General features: G+C 45.4%; 1 protein-coding gene across 2 annotated transcripts in view; it reads right to left on the minus strand.

The window, feature by feature from the left end:
• Nucleotides 1-18,982, minus strand: part of BCAN (brevican) — a 55,276-nt gene extending 36,294 nt beyond the window's left edge. Inside the window, exon 1 of one of the 2 annotated variants that reach the window (XM_083167030.1) lies at nt 18,640-18,759. The gene's annotated coding sequence lies outside the window, so the exon portion shown is untranslated. Of the gene's footprint in view, nt 1-18,639 lie in introns of both variants that reach the window. The other variant, XM_083167031.1, reaches the window with a different exon arrangement.
• Nucleotides 18,983-24,954: the final 5,972 nt, after the last annotated feature.

Raw genomic sequence — 24,954 nt, forward strand, 5'->3', positions numbered from 1 at the left:
TCTGAAATGGTCACAGATGCTAATCAGGACTCTGTAATAGAGAGAGAACGTAATACTGTGTACGATGTACCTATCCTCAAAGCGCACATTACTGCAAATAAGGCAGGAGCAATGAGAGATGTCCCCTGCACTGTTTTGATTAAGGGGGGAGATCAGTACAATGAGAAGGAAAGTGATTCTGCAGAATCCACTCTCACAGCCCCCATAGTGACAAAGAAACTTGTGTTGTCCTCAGGGAAAGGGGAACAGACAATAACCTTGTATACACACACTCCAATTGTAGGTAAAGTTGTCACTGAATTAAATGAGCAAACGTATTCAGCCACAAATATGTCTGAGCTGAGCAATGGCATGAATTTGAGCATGCATGATCACACAAAAGGTTCCACCATCTCTGTAACCCCCACACAGCAGTTAGAGACATCTAGTGGTGGAGCAAATGTCCACAGTCTCTTAGAGAGACCACATGCAGAGTGTCAATCTGTGAACACCACACAGAAGTACAGGAATGCTAAAAAGCATCACCAGGATGAGAATGTTTATATGTCCTGGAGTCCTAACCATTTCATTTTAGGTTTGGTCAAACATGAAGCCCCCAAGTCATACCAAGCATATTTAACCAGTTTTTCGCCACAAGTATATTTTTCAGAAGCTCCAAGTTTCCAGACTGAAGAAACTCGCAGGACCACCAAAAGCAAATCGAGAAAAGATGCATCCTGGCAATGACAACAGGGAGTATTGTTCATTTACTTTATAGATTAAATCTAGTTATTGGGTGGTGTAAGGAACTGCCACATGTTTAAATGGATACAAGATCCAGATTAAATGTAACCTGCATCATACCTGCAGCAAAGTTTATGTTGTCAGTGACATATACTATTACATAGAGGAGAGAAATGGTACAAACCAGAAAACATGGCCAGCAATGTTGGACCAGTAGATAGCACAAAAGATATAACAGCAATGCCACAAAAGTATGGAAATAGCAATAATAGTAATTGTATTTCTTTTTGTTTCAATTTTAGTACTGCACAGCAGCCTTATTACTGATGGACGCAAAGTTTTAAAGAAAGCCCCAAGTCGCAACAACAACCTCTACTAAACCTTTTATTGCTGCAATTATGCAAAGAGCCAGTACCTTGCACAGCTTGTGTTTGTCATCCAAGGAGAATCCACAGTAGCTCTAAAAAAAACTGTCACATGGACAAAAATCAAAGGACTTTTTTTTTATTAGTTTCTTTTTCATTCTTCAGTCCTTCAGAGAAGGAAAAGGTTTAAATACAGCAACTATTATTTGTTTTCTGGACACATGGACAAAATCCCCTTTTCTCTTCTTCAGGAGAAGTTCATTAACCCCTCACTACAGCAATCATTGTTTGTCAGGACACTGTGACACATGGACATTCCATTTACAGTGTGCTTTATTCTAACCACCAAGCATGCAGAATCCTTTTGTACATACATTTTTAATTGCCGATCAATTCACACATATGATCTTCATTCTTATGTAACTGTATATACCTTGTAAATATTTTATTTTTTCTTCATATTCTTCATATGAGTATATGCTGATTATATATACGCTTCCTTCTTAAAAAGCTTCAAACTAATTTAAATATCAGACAAAGAATGGTATGCCTTACATCAAATTGTAAAAGAGAAACGTTTTGTTAGTTGTTGAGATGGACCAATCTCTTAATACAGACTCAACCAAGTCTAAGAGAATGAATAATAGCATAGATGGAATATTGTAGTTATTGTATATGCACATGGCTGCATAACACACACACTGGATGGAATTCGATATAGACAAACCCATTCTTAACAGATATCTAATATTAGTTTGAAGCAAAATCATAGTCATTTGTTGTATTGATAGGATGTTTTCATAGATACGTTAAATCAAAATATGTATTGATAGGATGTTGTCATAGGTATGTCAAATCAAAATATTATTGTTAGTTATAGGATTTAGCTGGTGTATGGTTATTTTAGTTTAAGATAAGATAGTATATAGGAAGGTAGGTAAGAGATCAGAGACTGAATGGTAAATTATTATTCAGTGAGGAAATTTAGTATAAACGGAGTGGATCCTTTAGAATCTACCCCAGACATTTACCTGCCAATGCCTGAAGATAAATGTTCTTATCAACAAGTAAAGCAAAAATACTTGGTTAAAGTTTCAACTGCTGTATCCAACATCACAAACTGTTTTGTTCAACACAACGAGGTTGGGGTTAAAGAGAGACATGGACACTTATCATGATTGCAGCGCGATAATCTTAAAGGACGCACAAGGACACTTGTCACGATCACAGCGATAATCTTAAAGGACGCACAAGGACACTTGTCACGATCACAGCGATAATCGTAAAGGATCGTAAAGGACATACAAAGCAAACTCGCTAAGGACTGCATTAATGAGGCTTATCAAAGGCACCGTGTTTTGCAAAACTGTGGTGAAGAAATTTATCAAGACCACAGCACTCCAAGGGCCACACAAGTAAAGCAACATTTCAAGCAAGTCAACAGCCTCTATACATGTAAAGCAACATGTCAAGCAAGTCAACAGCCTCTATGAAGAATTCTACTTCTACGTCCACCATACTGCAAATGTAAAGTGTCTCCAAGAACTACAACCCACACAGGTGACAGCCCTCAGCCAGGAAATCACTGTGAGCAACAGTACAAGGAAATTGTCCTCACACATCGACCAAACAAGATCTACAAGGCAAGCTGCGGCGTGGCATATAACTGTCTGTAGCAATGAAAATATTTTCCTCATGAATACTGAATATAAATAACCTCTGTCCCTGGTCAAATTTAGTTATTATAGGGTAAAATAGGTTAATTAAGTTAGGATATTTCACACTAATGGTTAATGTATGGTTAGGAGAGTTGGGAAAAGAATGTTTGAAAATATATATGAAGCAATTATGGTAATTTACTGTGTGACCAATCAAAATAATTTCTCATGGTCACAAGCGGGGGACTGTTACCATATATAATTTTGTTTGCATAGAAATTGAATATTATTTTGATACTATAAAGTAATGTAGCTATAAATTGAATATGTATATCATTTAAATGTTTACAGAATGTAGCAATATTTATATTTAGGTAGTCTGTGCTGTAAGGAGTAAGCAATGTATACACTATGGGCCAGATCCCAGCCATCTGGAGAATGTAGCTGCTAGTACATCATCCAAGTTACTTTGCAGGACAAACAAGACACTATTGTATTTTGACAACAGGAGTGTAAAATAGATTGATGCACAGGGAGAGACCAGAACAGGAGATCTCGCAAAGGAGATTACCACTAGCGTCCAGACAAGCAGGAGACCCTGTCACCCTTAGCATCCATAAATTCAATAACGTCATGAGAACAGGGAACTTCAATTCATGTATTTGGGATATAAGGAGAGAGATAGAGTAGACATTCACTCTCTCTCACACTCACAGACACACACGGACAGTCGGCAAGAAACCCATTCAGAGAGTCAGGAGGAGAGATGTGAGAGAGAAGCAAGAGAAAGAATGGAATAAATAAGCAATGGGCAGGAGGTGAGGTGAATCATAGGTAGCTATACCCATGTAACTTGTAAGTATGTCATTTTATGTTAGTTTTGTAGCAATCTAGGTTTGTCAATTGTTTAATGTAATATAAGCAAGGAGGCGTATATAAATATATATATAATAGCATATACATCAATTACTGTGTTAATGTATTCTGTAATGGTTTGTTTTGCCTATAAATAAAATCCTCCAATTGGAGCTAAAATTACAAGTCTCGAACTCTCATATTTGGGGAATCAAATTATGACAAGTACTCTGCATATTGTATTGTAAAGTCTATTGGAATATAATTGCAGATGTTAAATATATGTGTTATATCAATCCAAGATATAATAAATATATTTTATATAATATTTCAATCTCAATAACCATTATTGGGATAAGAGAGATATATGACCCCTAAAATAAAACTCTACATAATAATATTTAGGTTTTCAGTTTTCACCGTTTTTTTGGGTGTCAATGTGGACACTTGAGAATGCGGATCCTCAATTAGGAGGTTATTCTGATCGTAGCGGCCAAACGTGCGTACGTTCGCTATTAACGTACGCTATCCGTACGCGGCCGTTGGGGTTAAGTCCACCCACAAATCAGCCGCATACGTACGGGCAGAAACAACGTCGAAGGGGAGTGGCGTACAATTGAGCGTACGCCAACGTACACGGACGGACCAGCCCTTACACTCCGACAACTGGCATACAATTGAGCGTACGCCACCGTTTACGGACGTCTCTCGTCCGTCTTCCCACCGACTTCTTGCGGAAATCTGAGCGTACGCCAGCTTGCACGGACGGGTCCCTATTGTTTTCAATAGAAAACTCAGCTTATGTCACCGCTCGTGAGAGTGAGTGTACGTCCGTGTACTCTGGCATACCCTTCACATATATGGACCTGCAAATCTTGCCTTTCAACTATAATTATGAAAATTAATTAATTGATTGAATTAATTAATGTGCAAAATAGTGGGCATGGGCTTAAAACATTGCTGAAACATCCTTTGTAGGTGTTAGATGTGGTTTATGTTATTGTATCCTAAATACAAAACCTATGTTTGTATTAGAGTGAACACGTTGACACATGTCGACTTGTGTAGATTGGGTGTGCTACTGTGTAAAGTCTATGAAAGCACGTAGTGAATGTGTATAACTGTTTAACAAATACCTACCTTAGCATATATAAGCAGGTCTTAAAAAGATTCTTACCTTAAATTAAACAAACCTTTAAATGTAGAGAAGTATAGAAAGATAAGCTTCCAATGTGTTTGAGTGCTGTGTGTGGCTTGCAGGTAGTGAAATCATGGTTTGGACTTAATAGACTGCAGCATTGCTTATTACATTCAGGTGTATGTGTTTGAGTAGTAATCAGCGTAAATTAGCAAACCCAGGCGCACGCTGGCATGCGGTATCTGTAGGGGTGGTCTGAGGTGGCGGTTGGCGGCCGCCTGTTTTGTGTCCGAAATGAACGGTGCTTTAGTCGATCGTGCGGTAGTAGCACCGTTCATTTTTGGTGCACACCCCCGTGTACGCCCATGTTTACGCCCATTTTCCCTCATTATTTCGGCCGCTCCCCTCAACACGCCCCTATGCCGCCCCCAATGCCCGTACTCTCGCGTACAGGTTTTTTTGCACGGAGAGACCCATCCGTAAGCGTTGTGGAGTGTTCGCGCCTGCGCATTAGCGAATGTACGCATGCGCAGATCCTGAAAACCCCCGGAACGTACGCGTACGGCCCGGCCGCACCAACCAGAATAAGGCCCTTAATGTACCACATCCTCTCACACGGCTCCACGTGGATGGTAAAGTATAAAAAAGTTTAAAAAAAATGTAAAAAAATTACATCATATTGTCACACCAGATGTCACCGGAAACTTATCGTTTCCCTCAACAAACTTCCAGGATCTTGAGCAGATTGTTTTGTAGACCAAAATGTTCCTTGTCTTCCTAACTGTCCCCCTCACAAGCTGTAGACCATCTCTATTAGAGAAGAACAAGGAGCGATATCTATAGCAACAGAAGAGAGCACAGTGTATGTGTGCCAAGGAAGAGTCTTCCCTCTAACTAACACTTCATGTGTATAATCTTCCTCCGAGAAATGAAGGACGCTGTTAATGAAGAGGCTGCATTTGCCCATCAGGCTGAACTTACAACCACGCATGGTCTGTTCCTCTGAGATAGCCTTGATTTATTCCCTCGCTCGGCGTAACACGAAAATTCAAGATTTAAATACAGACAGTTCCATGTTTACGGGTATACTTAAAATAACCTACAAATTCTTCACATCTAATTGTGCCTCGTGGCAGAAAAAAATATATGTGTATGTAATATTTTATATCAAGCAGCCTCACATGCAACTCCCCGCCCAGGGTTCAGTCATTCACATGACAAACATTTCCCATCTAAGCATACAGAATTGTGATATAAGTAGGACAATGGGGATGTATTAAGCCTGGTGAAGTGATAAAGTAGAAGGTGATAAGGCAGCAGCCAATCAGATCCTTTCAATTTTCAAACCCAGCCTGTAACTTGTCAGTTGGGAGCTGATTGGCTGGTACGTTTTCATCTTCCACTTTATCACTTCACCAGTGCTAATAAATCTGACCCAATGTCTTTTTGTATTGAAGAAAAGTTATTCTTTGGTGCATACTACAGGGTATGTGTTTATTACAGTGAGTATGAGAGAACTAACAGAAGTCTTATTCCAAAATCCCACAGCATGGAGTTACAGTAGGTCTTTATCAAGAGCCAATTCCAATATGTCTCCCAGTAGGACCACAACAGTCTATACTAAACTGATCCACCTGTCATCCAGGAGATTGTGAATCCACAAAATACTCAACGATATGGATAGCAAACTGAACTATGATGGCCAAATCAGATCACAAACGGTTCACAAAGGGGTCTCACACAAGACTTACACACAATAAGTCCGCTACCAATGGACGAAGACAAGAAGTGGGAAGCGGCAGTCGTAGAGGTGGCTGGTTATGTTCAGAGAAATAATCATGGACTCAGTTATCCCAACGTCACAAATTATCGGATGTAAACGGACGCTTAAAATAAAACACATCGGAAAGAGAGATGCTGAGTGGTAAAATATTATATTACTTGCCAAGAGATACTTAGAAAATAACTGATTTACCACAATGATGGTCTAGAATAAAACAATTGCCCCAGTTAAAGTATTAACAAATTACATCAGCCAGACACCAGAATGGCATTGTGTACAGTAACCAATACATAGAACACCTTCCGGAGTTTATTAACGGAACCTTTTCTTTTTGGGTGTTCGCTTTATATATCCGTGCAGGTGGCATATTTCAAGTTAGATTTGGCCGCCAGTTGAATCTATTTATAGCGCCAGCAGTGGCGTAACTATAAATTTTGCTCCCCCCTGCCAAAAAGTTTGTGCCCCCCCCCCAGGCTCCTCTCCAGCGTGTTTGCCCAGTGTGTGACGTGAGGATATCACACGCATAATGGAGAAGCTGAAGCAGGAGAGAGGAAGAGAGACCTGCAGACACTGCTGCTTCCCTTGGCTCTGACGCATCCCAGGCCACCCTAGCACGCCCATCCGCCCACCCTGTACACAGTAGCCAATAGCTGGCTCTGTGTACAGTCAATTGAAACAGTGGGGGGGGATTTGTCGTCTCTGCCATGGCGGCACCCGCGCTGCGGCTGACTCGGCTCCATTGATCAGTCAGTGGGCAGGGGCAGGCAGCATTATGTCGGTGTGTCGAGCGGGTGCCGGCGCCCACACAGACCCCACTGCTGCTTGCTCCCCCAAGCGGCTGCTGGGGCTGCCTTACAGTAGTTACGCCACTGAGCGCCAGTATACTGCACGAATCGTTTTTTCCAGCAGCATCCAAGCCCCACTGCACAGAATATCTCTGCTTGATCTGACCTATATTGGACAATTATTATTGAGAATAAAATGTCTAGGATTCAATGGAGATTACATGTGGTGAAGGGTCATTAATAATACATTAAAGCATGTAAAAAAAGACGGCTTCTGCAATGTACTTTCACTTTGAGCTGTGACAGTTTTTAGCCCACAGGCTCTCCACCCTACCCCCAGTCTGCTCCTACATCCAATCACAGCTACCCCTCTCCATATCCATCAAATTTAAAACAGATCAGTGTCCCTGCAAACATTGCTTTCACTTTCTATTATGACATCAGACAGTTGGGAATTACAGTAGCTTTTTCTCTGTGCACCAGCTATTCTATTTATTTCAACAAAGCACCTGGCCATTAAAAGCTGACCATTACCAAATGTCCAAGATGCCCCTTAACCACCAGCCAATCACAAGTGGCCAGTGCAGGAAAAAGCTTTTTATTGGCTGCTGGAGAAGAGGAGCCCCATTTGGTACCATTTGATAGTTTGAGGCAAGAAAAGGATTTGGTGAGTGCACTTGATAAATGCTATGTAAAAGTGGTTTGGTTGCTATGGGAAAATTCCCAATTTCTCCACCACTCCAGTCTTTAGAAGGTTTGATATATTCCCCCGAGTTCTCATTTATGTGCACTGACCATAAAGGCAGAGAGTCCACACTCTTGTCATTTACCTATGGAAACATTGGCTGATAATGAAGCCAGGGTAAAATACAGGAACATTGCCATATAATAATAGAAAACAGATGGTGTAACTGGCAGAAACACAAATCAGAAGGAGACGCTGGAAGATGAAGGTACCAGAGTTATTAGCATTTGACCACAAGGTATAATTGGTGGCAGAAGTTGCAATATTTAGCATGAATGTGCTGAAAGCAAGGAAATAAGGGCAGTTTAACATTTTTGCCAATTGTCTTGAATAAAATAAAGCTTTAAACTTTCTGTGCGACACTGGAGCCAATTGTACGGAGCATATTGTGTTCCACTTTTGTGTCTGTGTTTTTGCGTTTTTTTGCCTTGGCTTTCAGATCCTATGGTTCTATCTAACAAAGGGACCTGACTTTCTGAATCAAAGTTTTAAAGAAATTTTTTGCCTGGCTGCCCGACTGATTGCTGTGCCGTGTGGTGCAATTTTGTTGGTGAAATGTATGATATTTCACTGCAAAATGAGGGATAATTTTGCTCACCGCAACGTAAGCTGCGGACTCATCAGGTCTGCAAAGAGACCGGGACCAGTACAAATGGGGGCATGTCAATGCATGGGGGTATGACTATGTACATGCCCTATTTAGAATATCAGTGCCCTCTGAAGATGCTCTGGGAATGTGTCCTCGCCATCTTGGATGTGTGGTTATGCCTCATTGACAACAGAGATAGGACAGATTTTTCAGAGCCTACTTAAAATTGTCAAGGTGTGTGTGTCACAACATGGATTCTTTGTGTTCCCAGCTATGATACTAGTGGTCCAGTGGTGGAGATACAATGCAGAAAACTTTGGTGCCGATAATCGGATGAAATTGGCCCAAAATCGTATGTGTGTGATATCTGATCCGATCCGATGCGCGGTCCCGTGCGCATCGGACCGGATCAGGGAGGTCGGACGTTCTGTACATACGATCACGTCCGACCTCCCTGTATGCATATGCCTGCCACCTGACAGGCATATGCATGCAGACACCGGGCGGGCAGTGGGTCCCTGAGCACCGGCTGACTGACCTGGCCGGGCGGTGGTGCGTGCGGGCAGCGGCCAGCGGTGGTGGGGGCGGGCGGCGGGTGCGGTGAGCGCTGCTGACCTGGCCGGGCAGTGTACTTACACATAGCAGCAGCGGGGACGGGCAGCGCAGTGGCGGCTATTATATTTTTAAAATACTTGTCAAATGACCGGCCGCTCTCTGATTGGCTGAGAGCTCTCCGGCCAATCAGAGAGCGGCCGGTCATTTGACAAGTATTTTCAAAATATAATAGCCGCCACTGCGCTGCCCGTCTCCGCTGCTGCTATGTAAGTAAGTACACTGCCCGGCCAGGTCAGCAGCGCTCACCGTACCCGCCGCCCGCCCCCACCACCGCTGGCCACCCCCACCACCGCTGGCCGCCCCCACCACCGCAGCCGCCGCTGCCCGCCGCCGCTGCCCGCCCCCACTACTGCCGCTGCCCGCCCCCACTACTCCTCACCGCCCTGCAGCTCCCCGGGTTTTTTTTTAACATGGGATAAATCGCATGCGATTTATCCCATGTAAAAAATGGCACATCAAGTGCCAAATTGTATGTGAGCCTCCCGGGGAGCTGCCGGGCGGCTCGCAGGTAAATTGGGTCCGACTTGTCCCTAGGACAAGTCGGCCTAATGTATGGGGGCCTTTACATGCCAGGTGCAGTCCTCTGCCTAGGGCACTCAGAACTAAAGCCTTACTACAACAGTAGGGGAAGAAGCAGGAACTAGGAGGGTTCAGGATGGCATGATGTACAGGAAAAGGAAAGACTAGAACTGATGATGCTGGTATTAGGTAAGACTGCACCCAGCGAGAAGAATACACTTGGTGTGCTGAACTAAGCCCAGCAAGCAGGATACAGTTGGAATGCTGCCCTGCTTAGCTAAACCCAGCGAGCAGGATACACTTGGAAAGTAGTTCTGCTTAGCTAAACCCAGTGAGCAGGATACACTTGGATTGCAAGTGTGCTTAGCCAAACCCAGCAAGCAGGATACACTTGGAATGTAGCGCTGCTTAACTAAACCCAGCGAACAGGATACACTTGGAATGCAGCGCTGCATAGCTAAACCCAGCAAGCTGGATACACTTGCAATGCTGAGCTGAACCAATCAGGATACACTAAAGGCCCATACACACTACAAGATATTGGCACCAATATCGCTGAGGGGCCCCTAAGGAAAACGGCAATGTTCAGTTGAAACAGCTGTCGGGCCGTGTGTGTAATTTCTACATGCCCTAATAAAACCTAATGTTGGACCTTATCCGGAGTGCTGGAACAACTATGAATCGGCTACATTACACTGCTCACTCATATGGTGCATTTACTGTGAGCCCCTGCTGCCGCTATTATAATTCACCACCGCTGTTTCTCACATGCTGCCCTGTTTGTGCTAGCACTGGGAAAATGCCACACTTCCGTCTGAGATTCCCCAGAGCATACTGCGCCTTACAATTCACTAACTCCATAAAATTAAATAAATAAAAGAGTCCACTTGTTCCGGCTGTAAGTGTAATGCAGGTATCGGTATTCAGGCAAGATATTCCTATTCAGGAAAGCAGATATCTGATGTGACTCAGTGTGTGCAAGTGGGTGTTCCCATATATATCAAGTTGGCTCTGTATTGCAGACTGATATAGCCATGCCCTATATTGCTGGAGCGTATATGGCACAGGTTCTCAAAGTCGGTCCTCAAGACTCCTCACAGAATCACAAGTGATATAATTAGCTCCACCTGTGGATCTTTTAAAATGTCAGTCAGTAATGAACGCACCTATCGGATGACTGAAAAAACATGAACTGTGTGGGGTCCTGAGGACCTAGTTTGAGAACCACTGCTATACATACCTCCCAACATGACCCATGCCAGCTTCCTGCTCGCTGTCACCACTCTCCCTGTCAGTATTCAATGCAGCCCCCTCATACGCCAATTCCCCCTCGCTCCGTTGTTTGAGCAAGGGAGACTTGGCGGATCCGGCTCCAGAAGCAGCGAGACTCGCGGCTAAAAACAGCGAGTTTTCTGCAGTAGCCGCAGGTCTCGCTGTTTTGGGGAATTCTCGCCGTCCTGCGACGGCGAGGATTTCCCCAGAACGTTGAATAGAGCGAGTGGCCGGCGCGGGGGTTAAACAGCGAGGATCGCTGGTTTTCTGCAATCCTCGCTGTTTAACCCTCTCGCTGGCCGCGCGCAGCAGCATTGAATACCCACAATGCTCTGCTTGTGGACTTTCCTTTTAATGTATGATTGCCATCACCTGTGTTGAACAGGTGTACTAATAAGAAAGATGCTTCTCCACAGGTGATAGCAATCATATATTAAGAGGGAAGTCCAGGAGCAGAGCAAACTGTCCCTCCTGGAGAGGGTCTTGTTGGGAGGTATGGAAAAGGCACTGCTAAAGCAGGGTGCAGTGCAGCTGGGCTCTGTGACTGGGCCAGTGGTGGGGGCAGTATTGGGTCCCAGCAATAATATACAGAGGGTTCCAGCAATGCATTACTAGCACTGGGTAATATAAATCTGCAAAGGGGTGAGAGGAGCATGACCTGAGCTCTGATTGGTAGAGCCTGTCACATGTCCTCTGACCTGAGATCAGCAGCAGCAGTTGCCTCAGCTCATTGTGAATCTGCTCTGCTGTGCCACCTGTTGGTTGACAGAGGCTTCCTGTCTGAAAACTTCCCAACATGACCCTTTCCAGTAGGGATATACAGTAGCTCTACCCCTGGACTTCCCCCCCCCTGGATGCATGCATACCTCCCAACTTTAGAAACTCGTCAATCGGGACGATGCTCCTGCGCGCCGGAGGCGCGCCGAAATTTTCGGGGGGGCGTGGCTTAATTTGGGGGCGTGGCCTATACTCGCAGCTCTTCCGCGAGGCCACGCCACCATTTTGCCGCTATGGGGGCATGACCCAGAGGCTCTGTGAGCCTCTAGCCATGCCCCCAGTCCCCTGGCTGCGGGAATAGACGCTGTGCGCGTGCGCACAGCGTTTATTCCCCGCTGCTTAGCAGCTGACAGGGGGGACTCCCAACAGCCCCCCCACACCGCGGGACACTGCCGCCCGCGGGTGGGACATCGGGACAGGCCCTGACAATCGGGACTGTCCCGATAAAATCGGGACTGTTGGGAGGTATGTGTATGATTGCCCTGACCTGTGCTGAACCTGGGTAATTGATAAAAAAGGTGTTTCCCCACAGAGCTAAAGGTGCCCATACACGTTACAATTATTGTATACAATATTGTATACAATATCGCATCTCATCCGATCTCGGGTTTGCGATGACATCAGATGAGATGAGATCTAGTACAAAAAGTATGTGCAGCACATACTTTTTGTACTAGATCTCATCTCATCTGATGTTATCGCAAAACCGAGATCGGATGAGATGCGATATTGTATACAATATTGTATACAATAATTGTAACGTGTATGGGCACCTTAAGGCCATCATACATTAAGGGGAAAGTCCAGGAGCAGAGCATTGTGTCCCTCCTGGAGAGGCTCATGTTGGGAGGTATGCTACCTGTGCTATAATATGTGGTAGAATGTGGGGGCTGTACAGTACAATGTGAGGGGACTATAGTGTGGTAGAACGTAAGCTATAACAAGCAGGCCCCTTTCTCCTCATTTGCTGAGGAAACCTTGTGGCACCATATAAATAAATGTTAATAATAAAAACAATAATAATGTGTGGGTATAGCAAAATAGTATAATGTGTGGGCAGTACAGTGTGGTATAATGTGTGGGTATAGCAGCGCAGTACAATGTAGTATAATGTGTGCGCACTATAGTGTGGTGTAATATAAGAATGTAAGCTCTCACAAGCAGGGCCCTCTCTCCTCATGTGCTTATCTTAGAATATATATATTCTATCTTTGCTAGCCCAATAACTGCTGAAGTGTCCTGTCTATTGTCTTTTATTTTACCATGTACTTGTCCGAAATTGCGTTGTACTGTAATTCGTTATTTTTTATTTTTATTTTTTTGCTTATTTTTGTACAGGTTGAGTATCCATTATCCAAATGATTCTGAAAACCATAGTCTCCCAAATGTATTTTATTTTTTATTTTTTTCTAAAAACCTACTGGCTACATCTGTAACTGGCATTACTGGGGGAAATAACATATAACAGGCACTAAATATGTGCAAGGGCATGATTGCTTGGCATTCAAGTTCAGTGCCTGAGATAATATACAAAGTTTGTTTCATTCTTTAAAACCTTGTTTCATGCACAAATAAAATATATTTGTGTGTATTTTACGTGTTGGTACTTGTGTATTATCACGGCGCCCATCGCATCGCATACCATAAGGCATATGATGCGATATCGCGCAATGTCATACAATTTTAAAATTGTATGACATTGTATATGGCATACAATGCCATACAATGTGATGGGATGCGATTAAAAATTGTATAAGCACCCAAATGGGTGCTTACAATGTTAAATGCACCCCCACGCCACCCCACACTATAAACGTGAACCCAAAGCGTGGCGAGTGCAGCAAGCCTGCGAGGGGCGGTGGTACGCGTCCTACGACCTTTTCATACCCCCCCACGATTTTATAAAGTGTGGCGAGCGCAGCGAGCCACCGAACTCCAAAGCGTGGCGAGCGCACGCGCATAACTTCACAGGTATACGCGTCCCCTCGCGGGGCTCGCTGCGCTCGCCACGCTTCGGGCTCGGTGGCTCACTGCGCTCGCCACACTATATAAAATCAACTCCACGCCGACGTGTATAGTGGGGGTATGAAAAGGTTGGGCGGTACCGCCGCCCCTCGCGGGCTCGCCACGCTTCGGGTTCACGTTTATAGTGGGGGGTGCCGTGGGGGTGCATTTAACATTGTAAGCACCCATTAGGGTGCTTAAAAGCACCCATTAGGTTGCTTATACAATTTTTAATCGAATAGGGGTCTAAAATCGCATCGCATGCCATCGGGTGTATGGCATGCGATGCGATAAAAACATTGCGCGATCAATATCGGGGGCGCCGTGAAAATACACAAGTACCCACGTGTTTTATGTGATTATACAACATAAATGAGATACCTCAAGATACATCATTCAAATATATAAATATTCCAAAATATAGAATATTCCATTATCCAAAATTCTTTTGGTCACAAGCATTTTGGATAATGGATACTCAACCTATATTGTTAGGCGCTACGGAAACCTTGTGGTGGCAAATAAATAAACAATAGTAATAATAATGTGTGGGTATAGCAATGTGATATAATGTGGGGCAGTACACTGATATAATGTCTGGGGCACTATAGTGTGGTGGTATGTGTGGGCAGTGCAGTGTGGTATAATATGTGGGTATAGCAGCGTGGCATAATGAGGTGGGTAGTACAGTGTGGTATAATGTGTGGTTTAATGTGTGGGTGGGCAGTACAGTGTGGTATAATGCAGGGGCAGTATAGTGTGGTGTAATGCAGGGGTGGGCAGTACAGTGTGGTATAATGTGGGGGCAGTACAGTATAGTATAATGTGGGGGCAGTACAGTGTGGTATAATGTGTGGGTGGGCAGTACAGTGTGGTATAATGTGTGAGAAACTATAGTGTGGTATATTATGTGGGCATAGCAGCATGGTATAATGTGGGGGCAGTAGAGTGTAGTATAATGTGTGGGCAGTACACTGTGTTATAATGTGGGGCAGTACAATGTGGTATAATGTGTGGGCAGTACACTGTGTTATAATGTGGGGAGAGTATACTGTGGTATAATGTGTGTGGTATAATGGTTATTATTCTGGTTCACTCTCAAAGGCCAATTCCTTCTCAAATGGACAAAACCATGTGCACTGCAGGTGGGGCAGATGTAACATGTGCAGAGAGAGTAAGATTTGGGTGGGGTTTTGCTTCAAAGTAAGATCTATATTGCAGTGTAAAAATAAGTTATTGCAGCCAGTATTTTCCCTGCACAGAAACAAAATAACTCCCCCAAATCTAATTCTCTCTACACATGTTACATCTGCCCCCCTGCAGTGCAGCATGGTTTTGTCCATTTGAGAAGGAATTTGCCTTTGGGCCAATGTGTGGGCAGTATAGTGTGGTATACTGTGGTGGGCAGTACAGTGTAGTATAATGTGTGTGGTATAATGTGGGGGCAGTACAGTGTGGTATAATATGTGGGCAGTACAGTGCAGTATAGTGTGGTATACTGTGGTGGGCAGTACAGTGTAGTATAATGTGGGGGCAGTATAGTGTGGTGGGCAGTACAGTGTAGTATGTGTGTGGTATAATGTGGGTCAGTATAGTGTGGTATAATGTGTGGGCAGTACCCTGAGGTATATTGTGGGGGGCACTATAGTGTGGTATAATGTGTGGGTAGAGCAGCATGGTATAATGTGTGGGCATATAGATTGTAAGCTCCACTGGGGCAGGGACTGATGTGAATGTTCAAATAATCTCTGTAAAGCACTGCGGAATATGTGTGCGCTACATAAGAAACTGTTAATAAATAAATTACAGAGATATAATGTGTGGGCAGTACAGTGTGGTCTAATGTGGGGGACACTATAGTGTGGTATAATGTAGGTGCAGTATACTTTTTTATGTGGGGGTATTATAGTGTGGCATAATGTGGGGGCAGTACACTGTGGTTTGTGGGGGCACTACAGTGTGGCATAATATGTGGGCACTACAGTGTGGCATAATATGTGGGCAGTACAGTGGTATAATGTGTGGGCAGTACAGTGAGGTATAATGTGTGGGTGGGCAGTACAGTGCGGTATAATATGAGTGGCAGTACAGTGTGGTATAATGTGGGGGCAGTACACTGTGGTATGTGGGGGGTACTATAGTGTGGCATAATATGTGGGCAGTATTCTGTGGTATGTGGGGTGTACTATAGTGTGGTATAATGTGTGGGCAGTGAGGTATAATGTGTGAGCCGTACAGTGTGGTATAATGTGTGGGCACTACAGTGAGGTATAATATGTGGGCAGTATAGTGAGGTATAATGTGTGGGCAGTGAGGTATAATGTGTGGGCACTACAGTGAGGTATAATATGTGGGCACTACAGTGAGGTATAATGTGTGGGCAGTATAGTGAGGTATAATGTGTGGGCCGTACTGTGAGGTATAATGTGTGGGCAGTGAGGTATAATGTGTGGGCAGTACAGTGAGGTATAATGTGTGGGCAGTACAGTGTGGTATATGGGGGGGTACTATAGTGTGGTATAATGTGTGGGCAGTACAGTGTGGTATGTGGGGGGTACTATAGTGTGGTATAATGTGTGGGCAGTACAGTGTGGTATGTGGGGGGTACTATAGTGTGGTATAATGTGTGGGCAGTACAGTGAGGTATAATGTGCAGAGTGTGGACTGCCTTCAGGGCTAACTGAAAAGTGCTGTGGGATCAACTAGCCTATGGAAAATTACCGCAGCTAATCGAAATGCAATCTAGTTACTAAATAAATGCGAATTAAAGGGTTCGGATTCATTTTGCATTGTTTATGCCCCGTCCCCTACTTGCAGACCCGCTAATTACGGTGTTTGTGTGGCAGGGGGCGGAGCTTGGTGACTTCGGCCTCATCCACGCCCCCTTGACGTGTTGTCTCTCGAGGCTTCTCCCGGAGAGGCAACTATAGACAAGTATAGGCCTCTATAACTCTCAGTCTGTGGCTTCCTGCTGCCCCCATTCCCCTCCTCTCATCATGTCACTGCCCCTGTCACATGCAGCCCTGTCCTCACTGACCCATCACTCATCTCCTGATATACTCTGTGCTGCTGGGGACCCTGCTCCTCCCACTATATAACTCTCAGTCTGTGGCTTCCTGCTGCCCCCATTCCCCTCCTCACATCATGTCACTGCCCCTGTCACATGCATCCCTGTCCTCACTGACACATCACTCCTCTCCTGATATACTCTCTGCATACCCTCCAACATGACCCATTCCATTAGGTACAAAATGCTCTGTTCCTGGAGTTCCTTACCAGTGGCAGTTGCAGATGTGAGCCTGCAGCACAGTCCAAGATTCAAAAAGGGGTCACATCAACTGCCACCTCAAACATCACTGTCCTGGACTCACTGGCAGTTGATGTGATCCCCCTCTTTGAATTTTGTACTGTGCTGGAGTCCAACCTCTGTAACTGCCACTGGCAGGGAAGTCCAGGAACAGAGCATTTTGTACCTGATGGAATGGGTCATGTTGGAGGGTATGCTCTCTGCTGCTGGGGACCCTGCTCCTCCCTCTATATAACTCTCAGCCTGTGGCTTCCTGCTGCCTCCATTCCCCTCCTCACATCATGTCACTGCCCCTGTCACATGCAGCACTGTCCTCACTGACACATCACTCATCTCCTGATAAACTCTGTGCTGATGGGGGCCCTGCTCATCCCACTATATAACTCTCAGTCTGTGGCTTCCTGCTGCCTCCATTCCCCTCCTCACATCATGTCACTGCCCCTGTCACATGCAGCCCTGTCCTCACTGACACATCACTCCTCTCCTGATATACTCTGTGCTGCTGGGGACCCTGCTCCTCCCACTATATAACTCTCAGTCTGTGGCTTCCTGCTGTCCCCATTCCCCTCCTCACATTATGCCACTGCCCCTGTCACATGCAGTCCTGTCCTTACTGACACATCACTCCTCTCCTGATATACTCTGTGCTGCTGGGGACCCTGTTCCTCCCACTATATAACTCTCAGTCTGTGGCTTCCTGCTGCCTCCACCCCCCCCCCCCCCTCACATCATGTCACTGCCCCTGTCACATGCAGCCCTGTCCTCACTGACACATCACTCATCTCCTGATATACTCTGTGCTGCTGGGAGCCCCTGCTCTTTTTCTCTATAAAGCTCTGTCTGTGCCTTCCTGCTGCCTCTTTTTCTGCCCTCCTCCTCACATCATTACCCTGTCACTATACCTCCTGATATGCTCTGTACTGCTGCTAGAATTATGATGATCCAATTGGATACAGTTGTCCCCTTCCAGGACGTCCCTTATCGTGGAATGGCCTCCTCTTCCAGAGCAATCCCTGTCACTCATGAGTATCAATGACAATCTGGGATAGTAAGCAGCTATCGAGGGACATGTCAGTGCTCCTGGTGTCTGTAATGCAGCAAAGTTTCTGAATGAATAAATCCAGTGATCAGACGCATTGGTAAAACACAACCAATCAAATCCACCCTCAAAGAACTCCATGGCATTCATGCAGTCTCCTTATCCCCCTGGTCTCCTCTGACATTGCCCCCCCCCTGTCTCGTCCGCTGCGGAAACTGCAGTTATGTGAAGTGATTGAGGTTACTGTCCGCCTGCCACACAGCGGTCTCCCCAAAATCTCATAACAAACGGTCTCAGATGGACATGTAGGATTATCATGTATGCTTTATCTATCTATCTATCTATCTATCTATCTATCTATCTATCTATCTATCTATCTATCTCAGGATTCAGGCTGTAGTTTGTTTTAGTGACAGTATATAAAAGAATAGCTGGTAGATAAAGGTGCATGATGGAGTCACTCACTTTTGGGTGTCCCGGCTGGGAGTGACGGGGTCTTTGCTGGGGATGAGGTGGGAGACAATTCCAGCTGATGTCCCTGTAGCTCTGGCAGTTGCTGCTGGTGCAGAGTTGTTCTGCAGTCTGTGCTCAGGATCCCAGCTGAGTCAGGGTCTAGTGTTACAGCAGCGCTCCTCTACTCTCCCCGCTGCTGCTGGATACAGTCTCACAGACAGATCCAGGGTATCTGTAAGGACTATACGTGGTTGGCACATGGACCATCCTACCAAGACTGCCCACTAATATCAGCCCCCTCCCTGAATTTGTTTCCTAGGAAAGGGAAAGTGAAGAGGTTGTGGGTGTGAGGGGCTCACACAAATGATAGGAGCAGTGGGTGGGTTATTATACGTTCAGGGATGGAGAAGATAGTAATTAGCCTTTCTGTTGGATCAATGCCTTCCTTGCTGATTCATTAGCTATAAGAACAAACTGCAGAGTCTGGAAGAGGGGAGGAGGACTGGGGTGATGGGTGGATGGGTCCTGGCTCTCGTATCAGGACAGACGGGGTGACGTTATCTCTATGTGTGAAATCCAATCAGGTAAGTAATAAATATTTGGTAACGGTTATCCTAACCGTGTCAGGTTGGCACCCATTCATTCCCTACAATGGCGGCTGACGTCTCTCTTGTTGTGTATTCGATAAAGTTATATCCGCGTCTGAGATCCTCATACGTAAACCTCAGCTGCACACTAACAAACCAGCGATGGTTAAACCACGCAATGGTTAACAGGTGGTGGACATGCCACCGCAAGAAACACCTCCACTATTCCTATGACCCCCCATTCCGATGGCAACCCAGTGGCCAACGCAGGATTTTCAGAAGGGGGTTTCCAGAGGGGCAGAGCATGGCACGGAGATGGACACTTAGGTGACCCAGTATATGCCGGGTCAGTTAAAGTATTGTAGATAGACCAAATGTATATTAATAATAATGATAATAATAATAATAATAATAATAATAAAAAAAAAAAAAAATATATATATATATATATATATATATATATATATATATATATATATATATATATATATACACCTGGATCAGTCATTTCCACTAATTGCCCCTTTACTGCACAGATGGTGGGAGAAGGGGGCATTGGGCTGAATGAAGGGGTCCTGATACATAACATCCAGGGTGGTAGAGGATGTTTAATATGCAGAGGAGGGGTGTATAGTGGAGTGGGCTTATCATTCATAATTTTCTAGTGGAAGGACAGCTTGCTTGACTGCAGATATCTCCAGTTTCCAGATATAGATTTCTTAGATTTTAATAGAATTAAAAACTAGAGGATCCCACCTACCAAATGGTATTGGGAACTAGGGGATCAGAGTTCAGGAGGCAGAGCAATCCGCCAACGAGAATATAAAACTACATACCAGGTGTGTGGAGCTGGAGCAGTAACCAACTGCTGGAAGGCTGATATCTCTGGTTCTGGGAAGAGTAGAGACAAGCTTCTAGTGTCACAGAAAGGGGGAGAGTCCCGGCTTTTGGAATATACCCCCAGAAAAACTCTAAGTCAGACAGAACCTGAAATATCTGACTGTGAAGAGCAATTAACAGACTTGGATGGGGACCACTGCTTTGAAGTCAGATATCTCCGGTTCCCAAGGGCCGATTTTTTAAAATTCTTGTACCCATGGAAAGAGGGGACCCTCAGCTTTCAGCCTAGGGCCCTTAGGACTCCTGGGGGGGTTTCTGGGTACTCAGAACCCCCCCCCCCCCCTGCGTGCGCTACTGCAACCCTTATTCCGGGAGACTCCTGGGCTCTGGACAGAGCAGCAATTCTCCCGCAAGGGCACTTACCTGGCTGCAAGGTGGGTGGGCAGGTGTAGTCAGGCCACACCCACATCAGGGAACATTAAGAGGACAGCGGTGGTAATATTTAGGAAGGCACTCGCGTTAGTGTGTAGAATTACTGGACTTGGCGGCAGCAGCAGCAGCAGCATTATGTGGGTAATATTAGCGGGCCAAAGTTCAGGCTTAAGCACCAGGTAACTGCCTAGGCCTCAAAGATTGAAGGACCCGTAATGTTGGCATTACAATTTTCATGCTTCCCTCTGGGACTGAGCCTGAAGTTGGAGGATCCAGAGGCAGCAAACATTTCTTTAATGTATGGCAGGGGTTCTCAACTTGTTCCTCAGGACCCCACACAGTTCACGCGAACAAATGCCCACCTCCAGTTACCCCAAGAAAATGTAACATATACATTCGCATGCGAGCTCACGGCTGAAAACTCATTCGATGGTCACCGACCAGCAAATGCTTTTTGAGGAAAGTCAGTGTGGACTGGGTGTTTCTGGGAGGCAACAGGAGGGATCGCTGAGACCCAGCTCTCTGTTTTATTAGCTGCACCGCCGCTGCCAGCCAGATCCCCTTCCCGATGCCTGCCAGAGACGAGGTGAGCTGCTGCGGCCTCCGTCTGCAGGAATGTGCCGCACTCAGCGCTGCAGAAACTCACACAATGAATAAAATGATGATTTTACATTTTCTACGTAGGCAAAACCTTTTTTTATGACCTACTGTAGATGCTACAGATCATTGCCTGCCAGGTGTTCATGCACATTGCACAATTGTCATTATTTAGGTTGCAGGTAGTTCCACCTTTTAATGACTTTTATAAATAGATTTGTTCATAAATGATTTCAAATAATCCAAAATAACTGAATAGTTTCACAGAGCCCTATGGGATTTACAGCAATATTCCTTACATTTGTATCAGTGGCGGAACTACTGTGGATGCAGCTGCTATGGGGGCCGGCTGGGGGGGGGGGGGGGGCGTGGACAGCAAGCAGTCCCCTGCACCTGCGGTAGGTTCATTATTTTATTATAAAGCTGCTTCAGAGCACCTCCACCACAGCGCACCTCCACCACAGCAACGAGTAAGGAGTCAGGTGGGGAGTTGTACCATGGGGAAGGAGCTGGGCGGGGGGTAGCGCCGTGTAGCAGGAGTCAGGCGAGAGGTGGCAGCATGTGGAAGGAGGCGGGCAGGGTTGGCGCTGTGCACTGACTGCACCCCGGAAGGGGGTGGTGCCATCACCGTGTGGGAGAAGCCCGAACATGGAGACTGGCCCGTGCTGCCAGCTCAGTGTGTGGCTGGTAGGGATGGCCATCGACCATCGATGATTAGAAATCATTGATAGTTTATGGCCTATGTTCAATTGTTTTTCCATCGATGGGAGAGAACCAGATGGTTTCCCACCATCGATGTAAAGCTTAAACGAATAGTTTTGTTTTTTGCTTTTTCCCTAAAGTGCCGGGACACAGCGCATAGCTCCGCCCCCAACACCCGCAAAGCCCCGCCCCCGCATTTTGATTGGCCCATAGGCCACTCAGTCAGAGAAAATGGTTGACCATCGATATGCAAAAACATCGATGGTCATCAGATGCAATATGAATATATTGAGATAAGTTTTTAAAATGTTTTATTTACTTTTGTGTGTGTTGATCTGCGTTTATGTGTTTTTTTTCCTTAATGTGTTTATCAGGCTATGACTATTGCCATAGTTTGTAATGGGCATTACGTTGTGCTGCATAATGTGTATGGGGCCTTGCAGTGTGTCGCATAATGTGTACGGGTATTACTGTGTTGCAGTGTGTTGTATATTGTGTAATGGCCATTGCGGTGTGTTGCATAATGTGTAAGGGTATTACGGTGTGTCGCATATTGTGTAAGGGTATTGCGGTGTGTCACATTTTGTGTAAGGGTATTACAGTGTGTTGCATAATGTGTAAGGGGTATTGCGGTGTGTCGCATTTTGTGTAAAGGTTATTGCGGTGTGTAGCATATTCTGTAAGGGGCATTACAGTGTGTCGCATAATGTGTAAGGGTTATTGCGGTGTGTAGCATATTCTGTAAGGGGCATTACAGTGTGTCGCATAATGTGTAAGGGGTATTGCAGTGTGCCCCATAATGTGTAATGGGCATTGCCGGGGGGCCCCATTATAAATTTTGCTATAGGGCACACGCCTCTGATTTGTATTGAGGGGGAATATCCGTTCTACTGATATACAGCTGACCCCTGATCATTGATAAATATTCCTCTTACTGCCCTGATTTGCACCTGTGCGATGCAGTATGGATCATTGAGTCGACCCAATTTAGGTTGACATGCATTGGGTGGACCACTGAAGGTTGATAGGCCTTAGGTCGACAACTGATATAGTTTAACAGGGTTGGAAGGTCGACACAAGCATTCGGTCGACAATGGCAAGATTGACAGTCAAATGTCAACATGTGTTTTTCAGAATTGTCGACAAAACTTATGTCAACCTTGTGCATGTCAACCTACAGCTTGTGTCGACCTTCTGTCAATGTTGACCTAGGGCCTTGATGGCTAACCTTGACACTCCAGATGTTGCTGAACTGCACATCCCAGCATGCTCTGCTACAGTTTTGCTATTTGGCCATACTAAAACTGATGCAGGGCATCTGTGATTAGTGGTCAACCTAGTGACTGTTGACATAGACATTGTCTATCATCTTTAACCGTTGACATGTATGTCATGTCAACACTTTTGCCTGTTTCCCCATTCATTTGGCTGTTTCCCCAGAGAGAAAGGGAAAGAGAGAGAGAGAAAGGGGGGGAGAGAGAGAGAGAGAGAGAGAGAGAGGGGGGGGGGTGTCTCTCTCTCTCTTTCCCTTTCTCTCTTTCCCTTTCTCTCTTTCCCTTTCTCTCTTTCCCTTTCTCTCTTTCCCTTTCTCTCTTTCCCTTTCTTTCTCTCTCTCTCTCTCTCTCTCTCTCTCTCTCTCTCTCTCGGTCTCCTTGTCTCACAACTGCTAGCACTCCTCTCTCTTGCTCCTGCTCTTTCTGACACCCCTTTCTCTCTCCTTTCTTTCTCCCATTCCCTTTTTTCTCATAAAGCTCTCTCTTTCTCACTGACCACCGCACTCTCCCTCTCACTCCACTTTTTCTCTCTTTACCCGATACCCTCTTTATTCTGCAATTCCCTTTACTTCTTCTCAGTCTCCCAAGGAGCATTGTAGTGATAGCAGTGGGAGGGGTCCTTTAAATACTTTGCTATGGGGCCCACAGAACTCTAGTTACGCCCCTGCCATGTACAGTGATTTGTATATTGAAGCTTAATCTTAACCCCCAAAAATTATAGAAAAATGTCATCTTGATGTTGACATATATATATATTTTGAACATGTTGATATCTTGACCATATTGAACCAACATCTTTGTTGACATTCTGACTGAATAGTTTCCAGAGATATGGGCGAGGATCCGCATAGACTAAATTGCTTTAGGATTAGTTATATGACCAACATAAAGAATTACTAACTTGATAATTCTGGTAATTTAGTGGTTGGTGGTGCGCCCAGCGTTCAATATCAATGACTGTACACTGGGTTTTGTTTGCTGAGGCAAACAGAGAGAAAGAAACACTTTTTGGGCGCACTCTTAATAATTGAAATATGAAATAATTTAAGACATAACTTTTATTCTAGACTTTTAAAAATAAATTGCACAAATTATAAAAATAAATGTTGTGTTATAAAAGCATGGGTCTTGTTCAGTGGCGTAACTACATTTTGGGCGCCCCCCGCCGTTAAAGGGAGGGCGCCCAGTCACTCACCCGCCCATCCGCCCACCGCACCAACCCCCGCAGTCTTACCTAGGTTCAGTACGTGCTGGTCCCGGCTCCCTTCTTCTGCTATGAGGACCACCACAAAATGTCCGCCCCCATACAGCAGACAGTTTCAGAGAACTGTGTTCTATATGGGGGAGGCCATTTTGTGGTGGTCCTCAGCAGAAGAAGGGAGCCGGGACCAGCGCATACTGAACACAGGTAAAGACTGGGGATGGGGGGGTTTGCGGGGGTTGGTGCGGCGGGGTGTAACGTAACTATAGCACTGCAGCCCCCGGCGCCCGCACATGCATAGCGCCCCCCCGCGGTCGCGGGGGCTGCGGTGCTATAGTTACGCCACTGGTCTTGTTATCAATCATCTATTATTCACACATTAATTTTACATTTTAGCCCTGTATTGTCATTGGTATAGTAACCAATGACCATAGGCACTGCATGAAGAAGCCTCCATAGGCGAAACACGTGTCCAGCTAGCCTCACTCCATCGGCACCACAAGACTGTCAGACAGTCCGGTGTGTTCCATCCATCTGCGTCACCGGCACCCACGCCGGCAACCACAGCAGGAACCGGGTCCCTCGCATCATCTAGCTATCCTTCCTGCTGCTCAGCTGCACACTCCACCGCCACGCCGGTCTCCCTCTCCACACCGCTAATGCAGGCAGCTGTATCAGGTAGCAGAGCAGCCCC

The sequence above is a fragment of the Crinia signifera genome, chromosome 12, assembly GCF_055691185.1.
Source record: "Crinia signifera chromosome 12, ASM5569118v1, whole genome shotgun sequence".
In the NCBI taxonomy this organism is placed as follows: Eukaryota; Metazoa; Chordata; class Amphibia; order Anura; family Myobatrachidae; genus Crinia; species Crinia signifera.